The sequence below is a fragment of the Eulemur rufifrons genome, chromosome 30, assembly GCF_041146395.1.
Source record: "Eulemur rufifrons isolate Redbay chromosome 30, OSU_ERuf_1, whole genome shotgun sequence".
In the NCBI taxonomy this organism is placed as follows: Eukaryota; Metazoa; Chordata; class Mammalia; order Primates; family Lemuridae; genus Eulemur; species Eulemur rufifrons.
The window spans coordinates 10,649,784-10,674,999 of NC_091012.1; the positions used below are offsets into that span (position 1 = coordinate 10,649,784).

The 25,216-nt window shown below is 38.4% G+C and overlaps 1 pseudogene; it reads left to right on the forward strand.

Annotated features, from left to right (window-relative positions):
• Positions 1 to 13,386: 13,386 nt before the first annotated feature.
• On the forward strand, positions 13,387 to 13,993 carry LOC138378010 (transcription initiation factor TFIID subunit 10 pseudogene; annotated as a pseudogene).
• Positions 13,994 to 25,216: the final 11,223 nt, after the last annotated feature.

The following is a 25,216-nucleotide window of genomic DNA, read 5'->3' on the forward strand; positions in this document are numbered from 1 at the left end:
AGTCAAGGCCTTGTTAGGATGTCAGTAAGTATGTATTCCTATGACCCTGTTTATTCCTTTCCCCTGTACAGACACCTAATCACAGTTGCTACCCACTCACAGCTCTCTTACCTCATTAAGGACCCTGAGAGAAAGGTTTCTCTGTATTCTCATATAGAAACATAAAATGCCAGCAAAGCATGATTCCTACCGAAAAGAGCACTAAGCAGAGTTGGCAGATGTTGCAGACTTTTCCCCAGACACTTCTGGGGAAAGACACACATACCTTGGCATGCTTTGCTTAAAAAAAAAAATTAGCAATAGCAAACAGTCCTTTTATTCAATCTACTTCCTTAGAGAAAGAACAATCCTGACATGGTGGGGTTAGGCAGGTCTTTCATCTCAGTGGAGGGCTTCCCGAGAGATATTCATATTACCATATCCTGGGGGTTCTGTGGGTTTTATAGTTTATGCATGTAAAGCAACTCAAAGTACACATCCACATGGAAGTTGCTAATTAAAAGTAACAATGAAAATCACATTTAAAATCCTATTTTATGTAATGGTTTCATTTTACATAAGACTCTTCATTTGCTGAAATCATAGATTCTAAGTTGCTCTGTCAAAGTGATCCCTAGAAAAATGTGATGTTCTAGGTGTGTGAATTTTGGAAATTTTCCCTATTATTTGTTAAGGTGTGAGCTAGTGAATTTGGGTTTTAAAAAAGATTTCTCCAGACAAAGTTTAAGACAGAAAGAGGAAAAAATGGTTATTTTACTTTTTCCAGACAGGAAAAAGGGCCAACAGGAAAGAGGAAGAGGGAGAGTGTGTTGGCATAGAAGACCAGTTACTCAGACTTTTTAATTAGGAGTTTTAAAGAGAGTGAAGATGATTTATTGTTGTAGCCAAATTAACAGGGTACTATGAATTGCTGCATCTGCTGTTTCTCTTTACTTAGTGGCAGGCAGATTAGAGAAGTGGCCACCTTTCCTTTGGAGACAGATTTATTGCTTGATTGTGATCTTGTCATTGATTCTGCCCTTGAGATATAGTTTAGGGCAGAAACTGAGGCCTGTGCCTAGCACATCTGCCGTCCACTCAGGAACTCCTTGAGGCTATAAGAAAACACATTCTAAAAGGCAGTGAGCTGGTGAATGTAAAGATAAAGATTTATATTTCCTTTCTATCTGCTTGGATCATTTCAGATGTTGTGAAGATGGAACCCCATGGTGTTCCTGTCAGGAAGGAGAGAGGAGAGAGGAGAGAGAGAGAGAGAAAGACAGAAAGCAGAGTGTGTACAAGTGCTCATATGATTTTTTATAGCCCTTACTATGGGTTAAATATTTTTTCTGTTATTTCACTAACAAGGCCATCCTTTCATTACTCTTCTTAGTTTGATTAATGTGTGTGTCATTTTTTAAAAAAGTAAGTTGAATATATTATATATGACCATGTATATTAAAAATATAAGTTGACATCAGAAAATAGATTTAACTTGTGGCAAATTTGTTTCTGGAAGCATCTGCAGAAATTTACATTCTTTCTACTTTCTAAAAAACCCAGAGTCCAAGGGGGAAAAGGGTTCTTGTGATGTCAGATAGTGCATAAGACTTAGATTTGATTACAATAATGTTAGCATAACCCATTATAAAGTGATGATCTGGTTACACTTCATAACAGTGATGAAACTGGTTTTGAGGTTTTGAGTTTTTTTCCTTCAGTTGAAGGAATGCTGCTCACCACACCTTCCCTACCTTCCCCATGTTTTTAGATTGATGGGTTCACTAGAGAATTGAAACACATTGGGTATTATACTGCTGTGTTCTGACTACTCTGAGACCACTATGCTATGAAGGATGTCTGACCAGTTCTAGATATGCTTGGAGGTGATCGGAAGATACTAGCAGTGGGTTGAGAAAAATTTTAGATTTCCTACAGCTCCTGGAAAATTGGAACTGGAAGCAAATAAACCATTATAAAGCAGAGAACAGTAAAGGGCCAGGAAGGCAAAAAAGAAGCTCCTAGTCTCTCTTAAAACTGCAGTTCCTTCCTTTAACTTGACTCACAAAATGCCCTGTTTGGAACTGTCATCACAGTGGACATTTGGGGACAGAACTGACCTGTCCAATGAGCATAATCTTCCCTTGTGATATGGCAAACTGACACCCTTTTCATGTATTTTTCAGAGCATCATTTCAAATAAATTAGCACTCTCATCTCAACTGACTCACTCTGCAGCAACAAATCCACACACTGAGAAGAGAGAAGGCTGGAGAATATTTAAATAGTGGAAAGGGACAGTTAGAAGAGGAATTAGGCAGTTTATTAAAATACAAGTACCAGCACCATCAAATGCTCAATTTACTGAAAAAACTAGGTTATGATTTTTTGAAGTTGGGAATGAGAGAAAGCAAGTTGCTCCTCAGCAAATCAGTTACAACAGTAATTTTAAACACTTTTGTTAACAGATGTCTTTGAGCATATGATGATAACTATAGACTCTCTGCCCAGAAAAAAACATGTACGTCTAACTGACATGCAAAGCCTATTGTATTAAAATAACTGGTATAATAACAAAATGGAATTCAGTTAATAACAACACACACACAATAAACCATATAATTCTGATCTCTTGGCCACCGTAAAATCTTTCTTTCATCTGACATAAAGTTTCATTCTATAGAATGAAGTTTAAGTTTCTCTCCACTTTTTTAGTCCTCTTAGCTTAAGAAAAGATCATTAGAAACTCCTTGTATGTTTTCTATATGTGTTTGTAAATGGCTATGAAATTTTATTGTGATTATTCTTGCTTAAAGCTAAAACTTCCCTGATATTTTCTTACAGATTGTGGCACAGAGTTCTAGTTGTCATACTTGTGCATTAGTCACCTTGGCTATGTGACTCTGTTTTTTGAGCCTCCCTTACAGCTAGGTATGGCCATGTACCTTAGCTTTAAGCTGATGATTTTTAAGCCCTGTGCTATGTGGACCTTCTGAGAAATCTTCCTCCTTCATCCCTTCCTCCCCCCTGCTGAGGAGATACATAGGTTCTGATCAGTAGAGTTCCTAAGCCCATAAAGCTGGTGATGTTGGGCAACACTGTCTGTTGACTCTCTTACTAGAACATAAATTTCATGAGAACAGGAACCTTGTAGATCTTGGTCAAAACAACATTCCCAGCACTTAAAAAGTGTGTCACATGTGGTATGGGTTCAGGTATTGAATGGTTACTGGATGAATGAACGAGTTTACTCCAGACCCATATAAACAAGATCACAGCTTCTTTGAAAGAATCAAACTCTTGCTTAGGTCAGGCACAGAGGCTTGTGCCTGTAACTGTAACACACTGGGAGTGGACATGGAAGGATTGCTTAAGGCCAGGAGTTTGAGAACAGGCTGGAAAACATAGTGAGACCCTTTATCTACCAAAAAAATAGAAAAATTAGCCAGGTATGGTGGCCCATACCTGTAGTCCCAGCATTTTGGGAGGCTGAGGCAAAAGGTTTGCTTGAGTGCAGGAGTTTGACACTGCAATGAGCTATGATAATGCCACTGCACGCTAGCCTGGGCAAGAGAGTGAGACCCTCTCTCAAAAAAGAAAAGAAAACACTTGCTTAATACAAATCACATTACTCTAGTTTCTTCCTCTTTGCTCTCCCAGACTTGCCACTGTCTTAGGATAGGTGCTTATTTTCTTAATGCTCTCCAATATTCCATTCCAACAATATGTTTTTAAATCTATTTTTATAAAAATGCTTCCCAATATCTTCCTGCTTAGTCAGTTTAAAACTCTTCAATTTTCCAGGTCATGTAATATCTATTTTTGTGTGTGTTTGTTGTTAAATGCAGACACTATTTTGTAACTTAAAATAGGCATCATCTCAAGTCTACAAGAACTATCCAAAATGGTATCTAATGACATTCCTAGGACTTCAGACATTATTGTTATTATTATCACAGAATGCAGTCACTAAATCCTAAGCATTTACTAACACTAGATATTAATTACTGAGACTGAACTTTGTTGAATCTTTTCCCATTCCACTGTGGTCTCCCACATTTCAACATATTACTGACTTTTGTTTTTAAACTTTACTTAAATATTTCAAATAGAATAGAATAAGAATAAATGCTAATCATTCCTGCTTCCCTGACTTTTTCATTCTGTTGTATTTAAAAGTTAACACTCCTTCTGGCTCTTTTTGTGGTCTCATATGTGTGTATAAGCTTTGTAAATATTCACTTTTTGCCATTACGTATAATTTTCATATTTTTTTTACTCTTTTCCTGATGTTTTTGCTACTTCTTTTAACTATTTGGGGTAAAATTAGTCCCATCTTCCACTTTTATGATATATCTATTTATACTTGAGCTCCTTAATTTTTGTTGAAATTTCTTTTCCATTGACCCACCTTTGAGGAAAGATATTATCTGTTTGGGTTCTTTTTTAGGTGTATTGAGGTCTTGTGAAGTGTAGACTTCTCTATTTATCAACCTCTTTTTCCCAGAGTAGTTTTCCAAGTAGAAATCTATTAAAATAGAGAAACATAAAGGTCAGTGAGAGAGCTCTTCCTAAACCCCTCCTCTACCAGGAATGTCTTTATAGTCACATGGGTTTTTCTCCCTCCTTACTCTTGTATTTGTCCAAAGATAATGTATCCCTACTTTGGATTGCATCCACTTCTACCTTCTTGGGGACCTTGTGCCATTAATTCTTTTTTCTCCTCTAGCTTTAAGATTTTATTTTACCCTTGGCTCTTATCCTTTCACATAAACCATGCTCAATTTTTTATCTTGAAAAGAAACTTGCTTAATCATACATTTCCCTTCAACTAATACTGCATCTGTTTTCTCAGTCAAATGTTTGGGAAAAGAAACCCTCAGTTTCTGTCTTCACTTTCTTACCTCTAATTCACTTCTTTCCCCATTGTCTGCCATCCAGCTCACTCACACACATCCCCAGTCACTGAATTGCCATAGACAATAGTATCTGTAACCTTCCTCTCCTCCTGGTGACATGTGACTGTGTTCTTTAGGGTATTACATATTGAGTGCCTATTGAGCAAGCACTGTGCTAGGTGCTGCCATTACAGGAATGAGAAGAGCAGATGTCATCCCCATTGTGATGGGACTCACTTGATCAGGTTTCACTGCTCAGTTTTGCAGGCTTCACTTAATGCCTCTTAACTTTGCCTATTCTCCAAGTCTCTTTCCTTTCCAACCCCCATTATTATACACAACTTCTCATGGTAATCGCTTCTATACCCATGGCTTCAATCACTTTCTATATGCTCTGATGACAACACAATTTTAAATTGTTTTTTATTTAACAACATTATTTTATACAAAATACCTCATTTGATAAAACAATAGATATGAATTTATTCTGTGAAAGTAATCACTTAAAAATATGACAATCAACTGGGTGTGGCTCATGCCTGTAACCCTAACAATTTGGGTGCCTTAGATGGGAACATTGCTTGAGGCCAGGAGTTCAAAACCAGCCTGAGAAACATAACAAGATCTTGTCTCTAAACACACACACACAAAATAGCAGGATATAGTGGCACATACCTGTAGTCTACGCTACTCAGGAGGTTGGGGCAGGTGGGTCACTTAAGTCCAGAAATTTGAGGTTACAGTAAGCTATTGTGATGCCACTGCACTCTAGCCTAGACAATGAAATGAGACTCTATGTCACAAAAACTGTCAGATGCTTAACATATAAATTTAAGGAAATTTTCCCAATTACTCATAATGTTTGATTTATTATGTAATTTTTGAAAACATAAGTTGGGATGTCACAAAATGGATTTAGCCTACAGAGGTTTCAACAAGAGAATGCCATTTTAATGAGCCTTTTAGAGTCAAAAACTATCTCCTTCCACAAACCTATTCCTCTTCCTGCATTTTCTGTCTAGGAGAAAGGCACTGCCATCTACCCAGTCCCCAAAACTAAAGCCTTAGCTGCCGCTGTTTCCACCTACTCCTACTTTTCTTCCACACCAATCTTCCTACAGTATCTCCTAAATGACCACAAATCCTTTCCCTCCACTTCAGTCACTGATGCCGCCTTTAGTTTAAATCCTCACTCCTCTCCTAGATGAACATAAAGTCTGTTGTCCTGTTGCTTCTTTCAATCCCTCCTTACTGTGCAAGTGACCTCACTACAAACACATGTGCTAGTGCCTCTTCAACCTTACAGGGTTCAATACCTCTCATTTTCAAGGACAAAATTAAAACTACCCCAGCATCTAATTGGGGGTCAGAAATATCTAGGTTTGCATCCCAGATTCAAGCACTGTTCAGCAGTGTGACCTCAGATGACAGAACTCTCTAAGCCTTTGTTTTCTCATCTGCCTGAACTCACTGATGGTTGCGACTGTTTCATACCCACAGTGCCTGGCACATAGAAGGGGCTTAATGCATCCAGTTAAATGAAGGGAAAGCATTTTAAAGTTCACATCAAAAAGTTCTTCTCCTTTTTAAAAAGTATACTTGACTTTTTCCTTTAGTTTCTAATAATCAGGATCAGGCGCTTGTAGGAATCCAGATTGTCTGGGGTCAAATCCTTGTCTCACCACCAGAGCAGTCATGTGACCTTGGGGAAGGTACTGCCTTCTGCATGTCAATTCCTTCTGTATTAACAAAACCTAACACGTCATTGTTTGGGGGGTTAAATGAGTATACCACAGCTGGAATAGTATAGGGCACATAGTGCCTGCCAAATGTTAACTATTCATCTTCATGGAATCAGAACTGTTGTACCCCACAGTGTGATTTACAATTTTGTATGAGGGAATTGTGTTTTATGTGTTGTTGTTAGTAAAAGAAGGAAAATCTGGAAACTGCTGCCTTGGAAGAAAGAAAGAATCAAAGGTGAGAAAAGGAAGTTGGTGAGTCCCAGCTATTCAGAGCTGGGAGGGATGAATCTGATCCCTATTTTATGGACAGTGAAGTGGAGGGTGATGTATCCTCAGGTCTCACTCAAGACACACAGTAGCAATCTTTATTGAGAGTAGGACCAGTTCCCTGGGGGTTGTTATGGTCATGTGACAGGTGAAAACTAATACTTCTGAGAATACAAGAGAACATTTAGTTACAAGAACAAATTTGGGTATAAATTTGGTGAGCAAATGAAAGCTCTTGGACTCTGAAAAACTGAGTTGTTAATGGAACCAGCTCTTTACTGACAGGGGCTTTCTATAGGGCCCATTGATGAGGATGGCTTTGAGGAACAAATGCCCACTGTGCTTCCCATGGGACTGGAAAGTTCCCAGTAGCCAGGAATGAAAACTGGAGTCCGGTGCTCACCATGGGAGGGGTGGGGCAGGGAAGGGCAGGACATTGTGAGTCATGTGCGTGGGCTCTGAGGTAGGCATGTTGGGGGGTGGGACTCTGCGTGTGATTGGTTCCTTGTAACCAAGTAACCACAGGACACATTCTGGTTGGCAAGAGCCTGCCAGGGCAATTGGCCTTCAGTCAGGAGGTGGTGACAGAAGAGGAGGAGGTTGGACTGAGCGCTCTTCTAGCAGTGGCTGTGCCATTCAGTATTTTTTGGATATTTACCACTTTTAAATAAGCCCAGCTTGTCACTGCCCTAGCACACAAGTCAGCTCGGGGAAGGCAGCCACTGCCCTGGTTGGGGTGTGGCAGAGGCTGGAACCCTGCCCAGAGCAGGGCTGCAGGGTCAGCAGGCTGCCGAGAGAGAGAGAGGAGTCGGGGTCAAGCAAAGGTACAGGCAAAAGGCAACAAGGGGAAACAGCAGAGGCAGCCCCTGGGGAACATGCTGAGCTGTTGTGTGTCCCCCAATACCAGCCCCACATTGGGCTGGCGTATCCATGCAATTGAGATGGACTATGAGTCTGAGATCTCCCTGGCGGCAGCCAGGGACATGATGGCAGTGGCTTGTGCACCTGCTGCCATGGAGCCTGCTGAACTGGATTCTGGAGGTGGTGAGGGCCCCCACCTGCAGCACATCAGCGACAAAGGGATGCCCAAAGGTAGGGAGGTGGCACACCTCAGACACATCTGTGGCCTCTGCCTCCCCCAGTGTTCCCTGGGAGGCATCCACTACCTCAGGCTCCTTCCTACCTGGAGCTGCTTTTCCAGGGGTGGGTACCAGGGATGAAGGCTGGCTCTGCCTCATGTCCCCACCCCTTAACTTTTCCCCACCTTGTCTGGCCAGTTTCCTTCCTTCCTCCTGACCCAAATTACCAGTTGCTGCTCCTTCTTTCCATTCCCCCAACCCCACATGGGAGCCTGCAGCCCACACCTCCTTTGGTCTGTAGCTCTCTTCATCATCCCATAGGAACTTATAAATCTTTTTGGTATATTCTCGCCCATTTCTCAATGAACATTCAACTACCCCCATTTATGGAGTATTCATCCCATTCTCTATCCTTCCCCATCCAAAGTGAAGGAGCCAGGGAAGGGCCTTATTTTTCCTTCCTCCCAGTCATTAAGGTAGCTGATACCCGGGATAGTTCACACCCAAATATTTGAGGATTTCTTATTTAAATTCAAAATAGAAGTTGCCATAGGAGACTCTATATGGTATTCTTAATACAGGTTTTCTGTTGCCTTGATGAAAGCTTTCTTTTTCCCTTCCAACTATAATTCAAACACAAAGAAAGAAATTTGGGGGCTGCTTAAAATAACTGAAAAGTGTGAAATGTTATTGCCAGAGCTGCAGAATTTTTTTTATATGAAGTAGTTTACCCATGGATTTGTGATTTCTTTAAAATTCTAACTTTGACACAGATATATCTTCAGTGACTTAAGACTTCATTTTCCTGCTCTAAAGGAGGGGTGGTGTAAAGGTTTGGGAGTTAAAATGCCAGACCCTGCCTGTAAAAGACTGTTTCCATGGCTCCCCTCCTCTGGCCCCCAGTCGAATTCTGTTCAAAGATAAGAATGTTGAGGTAAAAGTTCTTAAGACTATAAAACACTGGGAGGAGGGAGATGGGAGGAGGAAAAGGAAGAAATATTTGAGTTTGTTTTTTTACTTTTTTTTAAATTTCAGCATATTATGGGGTACAAAAGTTAAGGTTATGTATATTGCCCATGTCACCCCCACTCCCTCCCCCGAGTCAGAGCTTCAAGCATGTCCATTCCCCAGACAGTGCACATCACACTCATTATATAGGTATACATCCATCCCCTCCCCACCCCCACATCTGCCCGACACCCAATTAGTGTTATTCTCAAATGTGCACTTTAGTTTTTACTTCTAGAATTTTGAAAAGAGATGAATCTAGGTAAAAATAATTTAGGATGACAAGGTGGTTTGTGAATAAAAACTAAGTGCTTTGAAATAGAAAACATTGTATCACAAAGATGTTTACATGTGGCTGGCTTATTTTTTCATTTAAATGCCAGTGGCTTCATTGCTATAGAGGAAAAGCCTTAGAGCTCTTCTATTGAAACTTTGGTTAGACTCTTAATTCACTTAAAAGTTAGAATAATTAGGCCTCATGACATGAGGGATGTGCCTTTGCAATTGGGAAGTGCTGTACTCACTTTTCTGAATATTCAAAAACTGCAAAAGAATGAACAAATATATTATGTGAATTAATTGATTGTACCTTTATACACAAAGCATGTAAGTACTTATGAAAATTTTTGCTCTGCTTGGTGGTTTAAAATAAGCCTGTGAGTGGTTTTACAAAACAGTTAGTAGATGGGTAGCATAGGATGAGAGTCCAAAATGGTCTCTTTACATCATTCTTTAGGATGTACAACACATTTTCATGTACATCTTCTTTGGCCCTTCCAAATACAAATAAAGCCTGTGTATATTCTCTCTATATTTCTGATGAAGAAACAAGGACTTAAAGATCTGAAATGACTGTGTAAGACAGCTACTGAACCACACAAAAGTTCTAAGTCCTGAGACTGGCATGGAGGTGGCAGATATGCCAAATTTGGTTCTTAAAAAATTTTAAAAGCTGAGGAATGCATCATATTAATATTTTACCCAGCTATTTTAAAAAAAAATTTTTAGAGATAGATTTTGCTATCTTGCTCCACCTGGCCATGAACTCCTAGCCTCAAGCAATCCTCCCTCTACAGCCTCGAAAAGTGATGGGATTACAGGTATGAACCACCATGCCTGGCTTGCATTGTTAGAAAGTACTTAAGTGTATAGCAAAGGACTTGTAAAATAAACTGGTACATCCACACAAAGGAGTTCTATGAGCTATAAAAATAATAATATCTCTCTTTACTGCTATGGAGTCATCACTAGGATGTTATATGAAAAAGCAAGAGGGAGAACATACATTAACTTACATGAAAGAAAGCAGGGGAAATATGTGTTTGTTTATTTAAAAAAAAAAAAACACTGAAAGGAATTTTTTTTTGTGTTTGTGTGACTGTTTTTCTCTCAACTTTAGTAGATGGCCAAAGTGAATATTTGTCCAAGATATTGTTTTGGTATGGGTTTTCCAATGAATGTCAAATATTTACTTTTTGCTTTTGAGTTAGTGAAACCTTTGTTTTTTAGTTTATTGTGCATTATATAGTATATATATTGCTCTTGCATTTCATTCACTCCTCACAATGTTTTGATTTAGGTAGTGGAGAAATTATACCTGTTTTATATATGAGAAGACAGGCTTTGAGAAGTATAAATTGAGTTTCCAAGATTTTAAATAAGACTTGGTAGATCAAGAATGTAATTTCCAGACACATTGAAGATAGGAACAAAATTAATAGAATCACTTATATGGGCCTCTTTGGATATTACATTTTTTCTCACCTTTTTTTAGTGTACTAAAGTAATTAAGCTTTAGGGTTAAAACAGTAACATTAGATAATAAATGAAACAGAGGTACCAGTAACACAGAAATGTTCTTAAAAGTCTAAGAAATGGAGTTAAGTGCTCTTAAGGAATATATGAAGGAAGAAAAGCATACTACAGTATATGAATTGTCACAGCTCAGTCACAGTCACTAAAATAAATTGAGGATTAAAAAAGTTAAGGCAATACTTAGAGTTGATGCAGAGACAGATAAAAATTGAGAGACTTAAAATATTTGTGTTATGGGCCATAAAACTAATACAATGTGCAGTATAGGGATGACAGAGCAGGTCAGTAAATGCCATGAGCCTTTACATGAATGGGTGCCCAGCAGTTGGCCCAGAAACTGCTTCTATTTCATTGGGATATACTGCAATCAATGTTGAACTCAATCTCTTTCTCTGAAATGTACTGGTTCTTTGATTAATTTCTTGGTCACTGCCCTCTCCCTTTAATGTTTTGCAAGGAAACTTATTTCTTGATAGTTTACAATTGTATAATTTTAACACTGTTAGCCTTTAATAATGCATTTCATTTATTCTAACTTACATATATTTTTACATTTTAACATCTGTGCAATTGAGATGGATCTTATAACTAGTAGAATCTTAGAGGAAAAGCAGTATTCAACATTAGTGAGGTGTCTTATGGACTTTTTCCTCTGAGGGATGTTTACCTTAATTAATTAGTTTATTGTTTCCTCTCATGATAACTTTTATTATCCCATATGATGGTAAAGTTTGTCTCATGGAAATTCAATAATCTGTTTTGTAGTCTCACTTAAATAGGAGATTATCCCACTTTGGTGACCTGCAGGCATAGGTAGGATCAAAATTTTTTAGAAGCTGTTCTATGACCTGCTCCAGAAGATAATTTTGATGAATCCCCAAATTAACCATGCTGTGGGAAGAAAAACATGAGAGTTTAGCTTTGGATATTGAGGGCAAAATTAAAAACCTCACTTTCTGTTATGACAATGTTCCTGTAGATTAGAAAATTAAACTTTTTATGCAGCCCTCTTAAATCTGCCATGAAGAATATCCCAGATACATCACAGATAAATAAATGAGTTCATTTATTGAATGGAGTTAAAAAATTAGCCTTTGATTATCTAAAGAATGCTTGCCAAAAACCATCCTGTTTATTTTAGTATATTTGATATATTGAGCTGGTGTCTGACAGTAATTGGCCACAGCATCACTTGCTACTTGAGACTGATCCTGAAATGTGCTAGTCATATCAGCATAGAGGAGGGTGAGAGTGTTCCTATTTGATAAGTACAAGGAGGAGGTCATGTATATGATTCATCTACTAGTTGCATCAGATTATTCAGGTACAAGTTAAAAAAAAAAAAAAAGAAGTTGCATAGCCTAGTTTTAGTCTACATGTATGGAAAGATTCAACCATGGTGCATTTCCCAGTAGAATTTTTATATTGTTGCCACCATATTTCTTCATATTTATTACTACACACTTCTTTCAAGACTGCTAAAAGTGATTAAAATTAACGTGTACCTATTTTTTAGACAGAATCTCACTCTATCTTCCAGGCTGGAGTGCAGTGTTGTAATCATAGCTCACTGCAGCCTTGAACTTATGGGCTCAGATGATCCTCTTGTATCAGCCTCCAAAAGTGCTGGATTACAGGCATGAGCCCGTATGCCTGTAATCACAATGTGTAGCTGTTTTTAAAAGCATCTTTTTCATTCTTCTAAATTATCACGTCTTTTTCCTCTACAGATTGAACTTTGGAATCAAATCCAGCTGGCCATCCAAGGGCAGGAGCAATTTTTCTGAGCAAATCTAAAATGGATGGTAAGACAATATTTTTTTCCTCCAAGAAAAGACTAAAAACTGTTTCTGTTTTATGGAATGCCTTATAGAAAGTATTTAGAAGAACTCATAATTACTTTAAAATTTTCAACTTTTCATTTGTTCACCTGTCATTTTGACATTTGATACACTTGCCTCTAGTTGTCACTGTTTCACTGAGAACATCTAGACTTTCTGTTTATACAATTTGCCACCTCTTTATGAACACAATAGGCCCCATGATTTAGAAGTGGTCATAGATTTATCCCCATCTCTCCATATTTCTTTACCCTTCTTGCCCTGCTCCAAAGAACACACTTTAAAGATGAACGATCGGATTTAGCCTGCAGTTCGGTTTTTATTTGAGCAAATGAAAAAAAAAATCAGTTGTTTACATGTGGGGATTGAAACTATGATTTTGGCCCCTTTTAATATAGTGATCTAACCAGATGATCCTGTCACATCCACATCTGTCCTGTTCAGAAATGTAAGCTATTCGAAACCTTTTCACCCTAATGTAATATAAACATGCGCTGAGGTATTTCCCAGAGGTTGGCCTCAGCAAGTGAAACTACTGCCAATTTTCCAATCCTGCTTGTTTTAGGATGAGAATCAGAACCCTAGGATTGTTCTGCACTCCTGCTTATTTACCTTAATGTTATGTTAAATCTTAGTTTATTTGCTAAAAGGCCATCTACAACCAGGTTTTTCAGTTGATCTCAACAGCAAGAATACAAGAAGTGAGGGTTGTATTACATAAGAATATTAGAAGTCTGCCTCTCCGAGGGGTCATATGAGCTGCAGCGGCTCTAAAGCAGAGGGAACTGGCTCCGGCCTCCTCCGCTTTGGCCCCAGGCCCGGCTCCCACAGCGCCGCCCATTGGTACCGCCCCACCGCAGAGAACAAGACCAGCCCCGCAGGGCCAGCAGGGAGACCCGGGGCTGGAGCCACGGCTGGGGGCACGGGGCCCTTGGCTGCGCGGGCGGGACCAGCCCAGCGGGGCAGCTCAGGTTTGGGCGGGTGGCCTGCGGTTTACCTACTGCGGAGCGCGGTGGCGGAGATGGGAAGCCTGCAGTGTCCAGCCCGCCTCTGCTGGACTTCTTAATGCAGCGGGAGGATTACTCGCCCAGAGTCCCTGATGCAGTGACTGGTTACTACCTGAACCCTGCTGGCGTTGAGGCCTCAGACCCACACATAATTCGGCTCATCTCCCTAGCTGCCCAGAAATTCATCCCAGATATTGCCAACAATGCCCTACAGCACTGCAAAATGAAGGGCACAGCCTCCGGCAGCTCCCGGAGCAAGAGCAAGGACCGCAAGTCCACCCTAACTGCAGAGGACCTGGCCCTGCCCTCAGCGAGTATGGCATCGATGCGAAGAAGCCCCACTACTTCACCTGAGCCACCTGACCTAAATGTGCTTGTCTATCCCATGTCCCCACACCAGCCTCTTTTCATAATAAACTGGATTGTGACAAAAAAAAAAAAAAAAAAAAAAAAAAGGAATGCAGCACAATAAAAAATAGGGGTTTCTTTTTTTCCCCTATCCTACAGAAATGAAGAAATTGGGTGTCGGCCTATAATGCATTTCCATAGTTTGTGCGTACTTTGCCTGTCTTGAACCAATCATTTCTGGTTAGGATTGCTGTATTTCTCCGTTTCTTGCAGAGCCATGAGCTTCTCTCATGTAGAGTGTGTGGAAACAGAAGAAAACTATCCCATCTCCCTGTCTCTTCAGTGGTGAGAAATGTGTGCCTAACATGCCATCCAGCCTCAGAGGAGGAGGCAGTGTGGGAAACAAAGTGCAGCCAAAGTCCTTCTTGGAGCATTTACTCTTCTGACCTTTGTTACAACAAAATTATTTTGTGTTCTGTAGGTACCATGTTCAATGCAGTTAGCACACTCATTTTAAAATTTCAATGTCAGCTAGGTTACTTTCCAGTTATGTAAAGATCAATTTATTTTTCAGTGACATATTAGATCACCAATAAGGATGCTTCCAGGGATTCAGATGCATCTATGGATTGGTGCCTGAACAGAAACTGGTTCTTAAGAGCTGTCCTCTGGTAGATACTGGTAATTAAAGTAAGCTGTGTGTCAATGTAGAATTAGAAGATACTGCTGGGTAGAGGTTCAAATACGCAACAGGTTTACTTTTTGATTAGCTAAATTTCTCATCTGGCCTAATTTGTTTTGCTCTTTTCTACATGGGGATTCTTTCATTTGTATGTAATAGATTTTCATTTATTTCTTTTTTATTTTAAGACAGGATCTTCCTCTGTGTGACCCAGGCTAGAGTGTAGTGGTGTCATCATAGCTCATTGCAACCTCAAATTCCTGGGCTTGAGCAATCCTCCTGCATCAGCCTTCCAAGTAGCTGGGACTACAGGCATACCTGGCTAATTTTTCTGATTTTTTGTAGGGATGGGGACTCCCTGTTGCTCAGGCTGGTCCCAAAATCCTGGCCTCAAGTCATTCTGCTGCCTCGGCCTCCTTAGCAAAGTGCTAGGAGTACAGGTGTGAGCCACTGCACCTGGCCTGCATATAATAGAATATCTGTTAAATCAAAAAGTAAAACTAACATTTTAGATTTTACTTTATGACATTCATCTTGTGAGGTGATTTAAATTATAAAGTTTGAAGAAAATTATTTTTAAAAGAATGGAATTTTATCTGATTTTGTATATTGGTAATTCATCAGATAATGAGCAGCTACTTTTATTCTATGACATTTGTATCAGAATTAATCAATTTAGTTATTATTTTGAGGGCAAGAAAAGAGGAAGGGCAACCATTTAAAGCATGTAAGTAAACAGTTGAAAAATTAAGACATTAATAGTTTGAATTAAAAGTATGTCTGTCATGATTCCTTAAAAATATAAAGAGCACCACATACTGTTAGCGTGGGACACTTTTTTGTAGATTTTCTAAATCTCTTCTATTTTCCTAAGTAACAAATTTATGTGGAAAAGCCTTTGACTGAGTGGTGCCAATTTTTAAAGGGTTTCTAACATTTCAGCTAAATTTCAATAACTTGGTTGTGGTATAAAGATCTGCCTTAAACATTTTTGCCTTAATCATTTAAACTTATTTTTTAATCAAAGTAATAGTGATAATAGCTAAGTTCATTTTTAGCCCTCTCTGCTGACTTCCTGTCATAGCAGGTAAAAGCTGAGCTTCCTCACTCCACCATGACCTTATTTCCCTCCCTCCATTTCCTTGACATGTATCACATTTTGTATTAAATGAGTAATTAATATTTGCATTATGACTATGCAAATATTGTTTGTTGCTGAGTCATACAGTTTTCTTGCTGTTCTTCTTCTGCACACCCTTCATTCTTTCTCTTAAATATTTCTGAAATCTGAGCACCTCACTTCTCCCAGACAATCCCCTTTTCTTAGCCTACATTAGCTCACACAACCAAATAAGTGGTCACCGGCTGGTCTCCCTGCTTTCACATCCTTCTATTTCTTGTGGAATTAATTTCCTGACTATATTTATTTGCCTGTTTTCTAACAGCTATTAATCCCCCAAATTTTGTGACATTTGTCACATGCCCATCTAAATATTTTCCATCTACTAAAATACATCTGTTTCATTTTTCTCTTGGAGACAACTCTTCTCAGCCTTTTGTCATTCTCCTCCAGTATGGACTGCTTTGTTTTGCTAGTCCTGCTTTGTTAGCCTGTTTTTCTGGGACATCTCTTTGAAGTCCTCTGGGATCTCACATAATGGCTCTCTTGTGTCGGATCCCCTATGCCATAGGTTCTGTGTTTCCCATGTCTTGTTATACTCCTTGAGGGTCTTTTGTTGTTTTGTTTTTGAGATAGGATCTTTCTCTGTTGCCCAGGCTAGAGTGCAGTGTCATCATCCTAACTCACTGCACCCTGAACCCCCTGGGCTGAAGCAATCTTCCTGTCTCAGCCTCCCAGGTAGCTGGGACTACAGGCATATGACACCACACCTGGCTAATTTTTTTTTTTCTTTTTGCACAGATGGAGTCTTTCTGTGTTGATCAAGCTGGTCTCAAGCTTATTTACTCAAGCAATTCTCCTACCTTGGCTTCTCAAAGTACAGGAATTAGAGGACTGAGCCACCTCACCTAGTCATAATCCCTAGTTTTACTGGAGCACATTCCCCCAGGAAAGGGCACATGGGCAGACATTCTTGGAGATCTAGCCTGTCTGAAAATCCCTCCCATTTGATAGAACATAAAATTCTAGCTTGAAATTAAATTTCATCATCTGAAGACATTTCTCTATTGTGTTCTCAATTTAGTGTGGTCCTTGCATCTGTTGCCATTGTGTGATACATTATATGTAACCAATTTGTCATCTTTACCCCTTTCCTTCTATGAAAGAATTTTAGTGCATTCTCTATATCTGGGATTAATGCAATTTTGTAATATGGTTTGGGGGGATTTTTTTCATTTTATTGGGTCCCCTAAGTTTGCAGACCATCTCTTCTAGAGAGTTTTGTTTCCTTACTATTTTTTCTGTTCCTTCTTTTTGCTTATATCCTTATTCAAATGTTGGGCCTCTTTGACCAATATTTCTGCATTGATCTTTAATTATCCCTCCACTGCTTTCCAGTTTGTTTTTTTGTTCTACTTCCTGGGGATTCTTTGACTGTATACTCTAACACTTCTATTAAAAGTCTTTGCGCACTGCCTGGGGAATGGACACGCTTGAAGTTCTGACTGGGGGGGATGGGGTGGGGGGAGGGGAGGGGTGCACACCTACATGATGAGTGTGATGTGCACTGTCTAGGGAATGGACACAATTGAAGCTCAGACTCGGGGAGATGGGGAGGCATGGGCAATGTATATAGCCTGATCTTTTGTGCCCCCATAATGAGCTGAAAAACAAAAAAAAAAAATAAAAAATAAATTAATTAATTAAAAAAAAGTTTTGTCTTTTTGAGAGTATTTTAAGAAATTTTTTAAAGTTTTTATTTTCTACTGAATTTTTACCACTTCTATAAATTCCTTTTTCCTGTTGTTTTGATCTCTCTTGTTGGAGCCTTCTCTCAAATGTGTGGTGGTGGTCCCTATATTTTTCTAATTGGAAACACCATGCAGGAGCAGGACTTTTGTTACCTGATGGCTTTCACTGTGAGGATTTGAAGGACAAGCCGGCTTTTTTTTTTTTTTCAGCTTATGATGGGGGTACAAAAGTTCAGGTTATATATATTGCCCATGTCCTGCCCATCCCCCCGAGTCAGAACATTCAAGCGTGTCCATTCCCGTCAGTGCGCAATGCACTCATCACGTAGGTATTAGCTGAGAGTCTTTTCTCTGGGACAGTTCAGTCTCTTCAGAGAAAGAGCTCTTCGTTTTCTACCCGGGAAGTGCAAACGTGGCTACTTGTACAATTTTCAGTGAATGGACTTTTCCCATTTTCCAAATTTCAGCCCTAGTATCTCTGAGACTGGTACCTCTGAGCCCAGAAACACTCAGGTTTATAGCTCCAGGAATACACATCTAAATTCCATATAAGATGGGGGCACAGGTGGAGGAGGGGCTCTAACCACAGATTTTGAACTGACTTTGTTGGCTTTTGTTTTGTTTCACCTACCTCCCACAGTGCCATGTGCCTTCTGAATTCTGAGACTGCCTTGAGTTCAATGAGGCTGTTCCAGTCATTCTCTGGGTGCACCATAGTTGTGCTTCCATACCAGTTACCACTCCTTTGTCATCTTTTTATCTTTCAATATGAAAAATAATCTGCTATCAATCCTTTTTCCTGGTCTTGTATACAACCTTTATTTGATGCCTTTAATTCTAATGAATTTCAGGAGGGAGAGGAAATAAATTCATGGTCTACCCATTAAACCCAAATTTAGAAGCTATACCTAAAGTATAAATCTATACTATCAGCAGGGTGTTAAAGTCTCCAGCTACTATAGTATTGTTATCTATCATTTGGTTCAGATCAAGTAGGGTTTGCTTTATGAATCTGGGTGCACCTAAATTGGGTGCATATATATTAAGTATAGTTATGTCTTCTTGCTGAATTGTACCCTTCACCAGTATATAGTAACTATCTTTGTTTTTCATTACTTTTTTTTAATTTAAAAACTAAGTTATTGGAGATTAAAACCGCCACACCAGCTTTCTTTTGGCTTCCATTTGCTTGAAATATCGATTTTCACCCTTTTGTTTTCAGTCTAAATGCATCTTTGCATGTACATATACACTATATAATGCTGAAGGATATAGTTCAATAAGAAGACATAACTATACTTAATATGTATGCACCCAACTTAGGTTCACACAGATTCATAAAGCAAACCCTACTTGATCTAAACCAAATGATAAACAGCAACACCATAATAGCCGGAGACTTCAAAACCCAGCTGACAGCACAGGACAGACCCTCAAAACAGAAAATAAACAAATAAATAATGGACTTAAATACAATACTAGAACAAATGGGTCTGACTGACATCTACAGGAAATTCTACCCAAAATCCACTGAATATATATTCTTCTCATCAGCTCATGGGACATTCTCTAAGATTGACCATATCCTAGGACATTAAGCATGTCTTAAAAAATTCAAAAAAATAGAAATTATACCATGAATCTTCCCAGATCACAGAGGAATAAAGGTAGACATTAACCCTAACAGAAATTCTCATTTCTACTCAAAGTCATGGAAGTTAAACAACCTTCTCCTGAATGATTATTTTATAAATGAAGAAATCAAAATGGAAATCAAAAGATTCTTTGAATTAAATGACAAAGGAGACACAACTTATCAAAATCAGTGGGACATAGCTAAACCAGTCCTGAGAGGAAAATTCATTTCCATAAATGCCTATATCAAAAAGACAGAAAACTTATAAATAGATAACCTAATGAATAGACTCAAAGAGCTGGAGAAAGAAGAACAGACCGGCCCCAAACCCAGCAGAAGGAGAGAAGTTATTAAGATCAAATCAGAACAAAATGAAAAGGACAACAAAAAAACCATAAGGGAGATTAATAAAACAAAAAGTTTGTTCTTTGAAAAGACAAACAAAATAGACACACCTCTGGCTAGACAACTCAAGAGCAACAACCCTATCAAAAAGTGGGCAAAGGACATAAATAGAAATTTTTCAAAAGAAGATATAAGAATGGCTAACACACATATGAAAAAATGCTCAACCTCTCTAATCATCAGGGAAATGCAAATCAAAACCACAAGGAGATATCACTTAATCCAGTGAGAACAGCCTTTATCAAAAAGTCCCAAAACAATACATGTTGGCATGGATACGGAGAAACAGGAACACTCGTGCACTGCTGGTGGGACTGCAAACTAGTGCAACCCCTGTGGAAAACAATATGGAGATACCTTAAACAGATTCAAGTAGACCTACCATTCGATCCAGCAATCCCATTACTCGGCATCTACCCCAAAGAACAAAAGACATTCTATGACAAAGATACCTGCACCCGAAGGTTTATAGTAGCACAATTCACAATTGCAAAGATGTGGAAACAACCCAAATGCCCATCAATTCATGAGTGGATCAGTAAAATGTGGTACATGTATACTATGGAGTATTACTCAGCTATAAGAAATAACGGTGATATACAATGTGTTTTGTTCTCCTGCAGGGATTTGGAACCCTTTTCTATTAAGTGAAGTATCCCAAGAATGGAAAAATAAGCACCACATGTACTCACCAGCAAATTGGTTTCCCTGATCATCACCTAAGTGCACATTTGGGAATAATACTAATTGAGTATCGGACAGAGGTGGTGGGTGGGGGGAGGGGATGGGTGTATACCTACTTGATGAGTGCGATGCGCACTGTCTGGGGAATGGACACACTTGAAGCTCTGACTCGGGGGGATGGGGGGCATGGGCAATATATATAACCTGAACTTTTGTAACCCCACAATAAGCTGAAATAAAAAAAAGAAAAAGAAAAAAAAAAGAAAGTATAAATCTAAATTTAAATTCAACATAAGTAATAATATTAGTTCAGGCAATTTTTAGTTATTCCTATAATAATCATATTACACTTTTCTACTAAGCCCTCATTTAGTAATTGAATTTCAACTCTTCACCCTGCCATATGGTCCCATCACTGTGCAACATACATGGAGCTGTTTTCAAGAGTGCACAGTGTTAGATATCGTTAAGTGAATGAGAAGTCATCAAATCTTTAAAAAAAAAAATGCAAAGTCTGTCTTATAAATAAAGGCAGAGAAAAAGTTTAGTTCACTTTTATTTTTTTAATTGGTTTAAAGTCAGAGAGAGTAGGCACAATGGAAAAAGTCAGTGGGTGGGACAGGATTTCAGCAGGTACTCGATCTTTTATGGTAAGGTTTGGGTTGTGACTACTAGGTATTATTTTCTAGTCTTTGCTATTCAACTTTTTAAATCCATTAAGCACCCTCTTTCCTTTCCTGTTAAAGACTATAAAATTCTATATTTTGGTATTTGTGCTGACTGAAGAAAAATGCAATTCTCTGTCCCTGTCTATTTTGTGACTACCTGAAACAATATCTATGAACACTGAATTGTTGGTAGAGTTTTTGCTGTTTAATTTTTTTTAAGTCTTTTTTAATTCTTTTTTCAGCATATTGTGGGGGTACAAAAGTTTAGGTTATGTATATTGCCCTTGCACCCCCCACCCGGAATCAGAGCTTCAAACGTGTCCTTCCCCTCCCTGGACAGTGCGCACTGCACACATTATGTGTGCATACACCCATCCCCTCCCCCATCCACATCTTCCTAAATTTGTTTTTAGTATTTGCATTCTATATCCTTGAGTTTGTTAGTATAGTTTGTTGCACTTGTAAGATGACAATGGTAAGGCTTTAGCCATAAAGGGCAATTGTCAAGTTTTCAAGCAGGATGAGGAGAATATTACCTGTTAGAAGTTATAATTGCTTTGCTCGGAAACTTAATTCTGCCACCCTCTAATCTCAAGAGACAAAGAGATGCTCTTGATATTGAAACGTTTGAGTAGCTGAAACTACACACACTTGCTGTATGTCTCTTGCTGTGTACTTGTTAGCAGAGAGTTTTTACATGTATCTTTTTCTGATCATCTTGAAATTTGGGAATGGCCTGGTTGTGGGAAAAAAATCAAGCAAGTAGAAATGGCCATTTTCCTGGAATGAATAATTCCTCTGTCTTCAAGCCAGAGTTTAGAGTAAGGCTGGACTGATGGGGAAGTGTTTAATATTTCTTTGGCTGGATCTAGCCAATAGAACATAAGTTGCTGATTCACTAAAAGCCACATCTAATTCAAAGTTTTAAAGGTTTTAGCATTAATATTTTCAGGGACAAACCATGTACACTCATAACAGAAAATCTTAAGGGAAAAATATTGGAGAAATCATCAGGTCAAGTTCTACAATCTAGTCTGCATTTTGGTCCAATTTCTCTCTGTTCTGTTTATTCTCATGTATATGTTTTTCATAACAACTAACTTTTGTTATGGTGTAGGGTATGCCATATAGCACCTAAGAGTACTGACCTTAAAAGATACTTTCTACCACTTGGAATGAAAATATTTGAATGAGTTAGTATTCATTTTTCATGTTGAATTTGTTTCTTGAGATTATAAAAGTATACATATTAACACAGAGAGTTAATGTGTACACAGTAACTGAATAGGTTAAGAAACACAAAAGAGTTAGATAGAATTAAAATATTTCTATCTTAAAGGAGAATTCGGCCCTCCAAATAGTAATACTTCTCAAAAATATAAGTCTGGGACTTTTTATTAATAAGGAATAAGTGATTTTGCAGTAGAAACAACTGAAACAAATGAAAGGGTGTTAGATGGTGTGGATATTTCTTATTGTCGGTTACTGGCAAGTTTTAAATGCTGTGTACTTTTAAATGCAACAAGTAGATCCCTGCCCTGTCTCTCATGTATTTGTGGGGGCTACTGATAGGAGAATGTGACAACATGTTAAAAACTATCATATTAATAGGAGGAAAGAAGGCTCACCTGAATTAGTTTTTTTAAATGCATTAAAATCATTGGTACTGTGTGGTTTTAAAGAATGCTGCTGTTTCTTCCAACTATTCAGTCACTGATATTTTTTTGCTAATTTCATTTTTTAAGGAAGAGAGCTGTCTTAACATTGTTTAGGATATTTCATTATTTGACTGTTGCATTCTTTGCAACTAAGTGGATACTTATAAAGTGTTTTAAATATAGTTTATTTTCTACAGGGCTCAAAAAGTTTCTTCTAACCTCTGATATCATTACAGATAAGTTCTCACTAATTTGTGTCTGTAGCAAGATTTATCTTCCAAATTGTAACTGATTTTAAATAATAATTTGTCAAACAGTTGTTCGCACTAATTTGTCCCAAATTCTGTGCTCAGCAGCTGGAGGTAGAAGGAGTAAGAGTCCCACTTATCATGCAGAAGCTTGGTTTTTTATGAGGGAGCTGTCCTGCAAGCAACTGTTACCATGTAACAAGTGGTGAAATAAACATATGAGTGCACACAAAGGGAAGAGTTTTGTGGTGTGGAGGCTGGCAAAGGTATCCTGGAAGGTAGGTGGGTCCAGTTTGCTGGGAAAGGAGGAAGGAAAAGGCATTCCAGCCAGAGAGCAGCAAGAGTGAGGCAGGAAAGTGCCATGATGTGTGTCAAATAGCTCATAGAATAAAATTAATAAAATTTTGAAATGAGTGGAAGCTCTTCTCTAAAGTTCTAATTTGAGTAATATAATGGCAATCTTATTTAAACATGAAGTCAAAGTTAAACTAAAAAAGTTGTTTTTGTCCTTCATTCTTTGGCTATGAGAGTCTTAAAGTAATAATTTTATCTTCCATTAAGATAACAGCCCCAGGGAGACCTACAGTCCCCTCATTTGTTGGTGATTGAGCAACCCTGGCACAAAGGGCCTGTGTCTCTAGAACATTTCTTTCATCACACTGTCTCCTGAACTAATACATTTAGTGTGAGCAAATTAGTAAACTTTATGTTAGGCTTTAATTTACTGCAATAAATTTCTCTTATCCCAATATCATTGAAGGCATTACATTTTAGTGTAATAAATAAATACTAAAAATCTCAGTTTTTTATTGCTTAAGAAAAAAACACTGAAATCTTTTTTTTTATTTCAGCATATTATGGGGGTACAAAAGTTTAGGCTATGTATATTGCCCATGCCCCCCCCACCCCTGAGTCAGAGCTTCAAGTGTGTCCATTCCCCGGACAGTGCGCATCGCACTCATTATGTAGGTATACACCCATCCCCTCCCCTCACCCCCATCTGCCTGACACCCAATTGGTGTTATTCCCAAATGTGCACTTAGGTGATTATCAGGGAAAACAATTTGCTGGTGAGTACATGTGGTGCTTATTTTTCCATTCTTGGGATACTTCACTTAGTAGAATGGGTTCCAACTCTATCCAGGAGAACATAAGAGATTTTATATCACCGTTATTTCTTATAGCTGAGTAATACTCCATGGTATACATGTACCACATTTTACTAATCCACTCATGTAGTGATGGGCATTTGGGTTGTGCCCACATCTATGCGATTGTGAATTGTGCTGCTATAAACATTTGGGTGAAGGTGTCTTTTTTATAGAATGTCTTTTGTTCTTTTGAGTACATGCCCAATAATGCGATTGCTGGATCAAATAGTAGATCTACTTGAATCTGTTTAAGGTATCTCCATATTGCTTTCCACAGAGATTGCACTAGTTTTCAGTCCCACCAGCAGTGTATGAGTGTTCCTGTCTTTCCGCATTCACGCCAACATTTATTGTTTGGGGACTTTTTGATAAAGGCCATTCTCAGTGGAGTTAAGTGATATCTCATTGTGGTTTTGATTTGCATTTCCCTGATGATTAGAGATGTTAAGCATTTTTTCATATGTTTGTTGGCCATTCTTCAATCTTCTTTTAAAAAAATTGTGTTCATGTCCTTTGCCCACTTTTTGATAGGGCTGTTTGATTTTTTTTTTGCTGATTTTCCTGAGTTCTGAATAGATGCTAGTTATCAGTCCTTTGTCGGATGTGTAGCATGCGAATATTTTTTCCCATTCTGTAGATTGTCTGTTTGCTCTCGTGACTGTCTCTTTGGCTGCGCAGAAGCTTTTTAATTTAATCAGGTCCCATTTATTTTTGTTGTTGCTTTGATTGCCTTTGGGGTCTTCCTCATAAATTCCTTGCCTAGGCCAATGTCTATAAGAGTATTTCCCACATTTTCTTCTAGAATTCCAATAGTTTCACTCCTAAGGTTTAAGTCTGTTATCCACTGTGATTTGATTTTTGTGAGAGGTGAAAGCTATGGGTCCTGTTTCAGTCTTCTACATATGGCTATCCAGTTTTCCCAGCACCATTTATTGAATAAGGATTCTTTTCCACAAGTATGTTTTTGTCTGCTTTGTCAAAGCTTAGATGGCTACATGAGGATGGTTTTATATCTGGATTTTCTGTTCTGTTCCACTGGTCTGTGTCCCTGCACTTATGCCTGAACTTTTATGTTAAACTTTTAAAATTATTTATAAATGTAACTCAAAATAGATTCTTGCTGGATTTGACTATAGGTATTATATCAAAGGTAGCATTTTATCACCCATTCTTCAAACATTGTCTGTGGAAGTTAAGAGCGTTCAATGGGTTTCCTATAGAGCCAC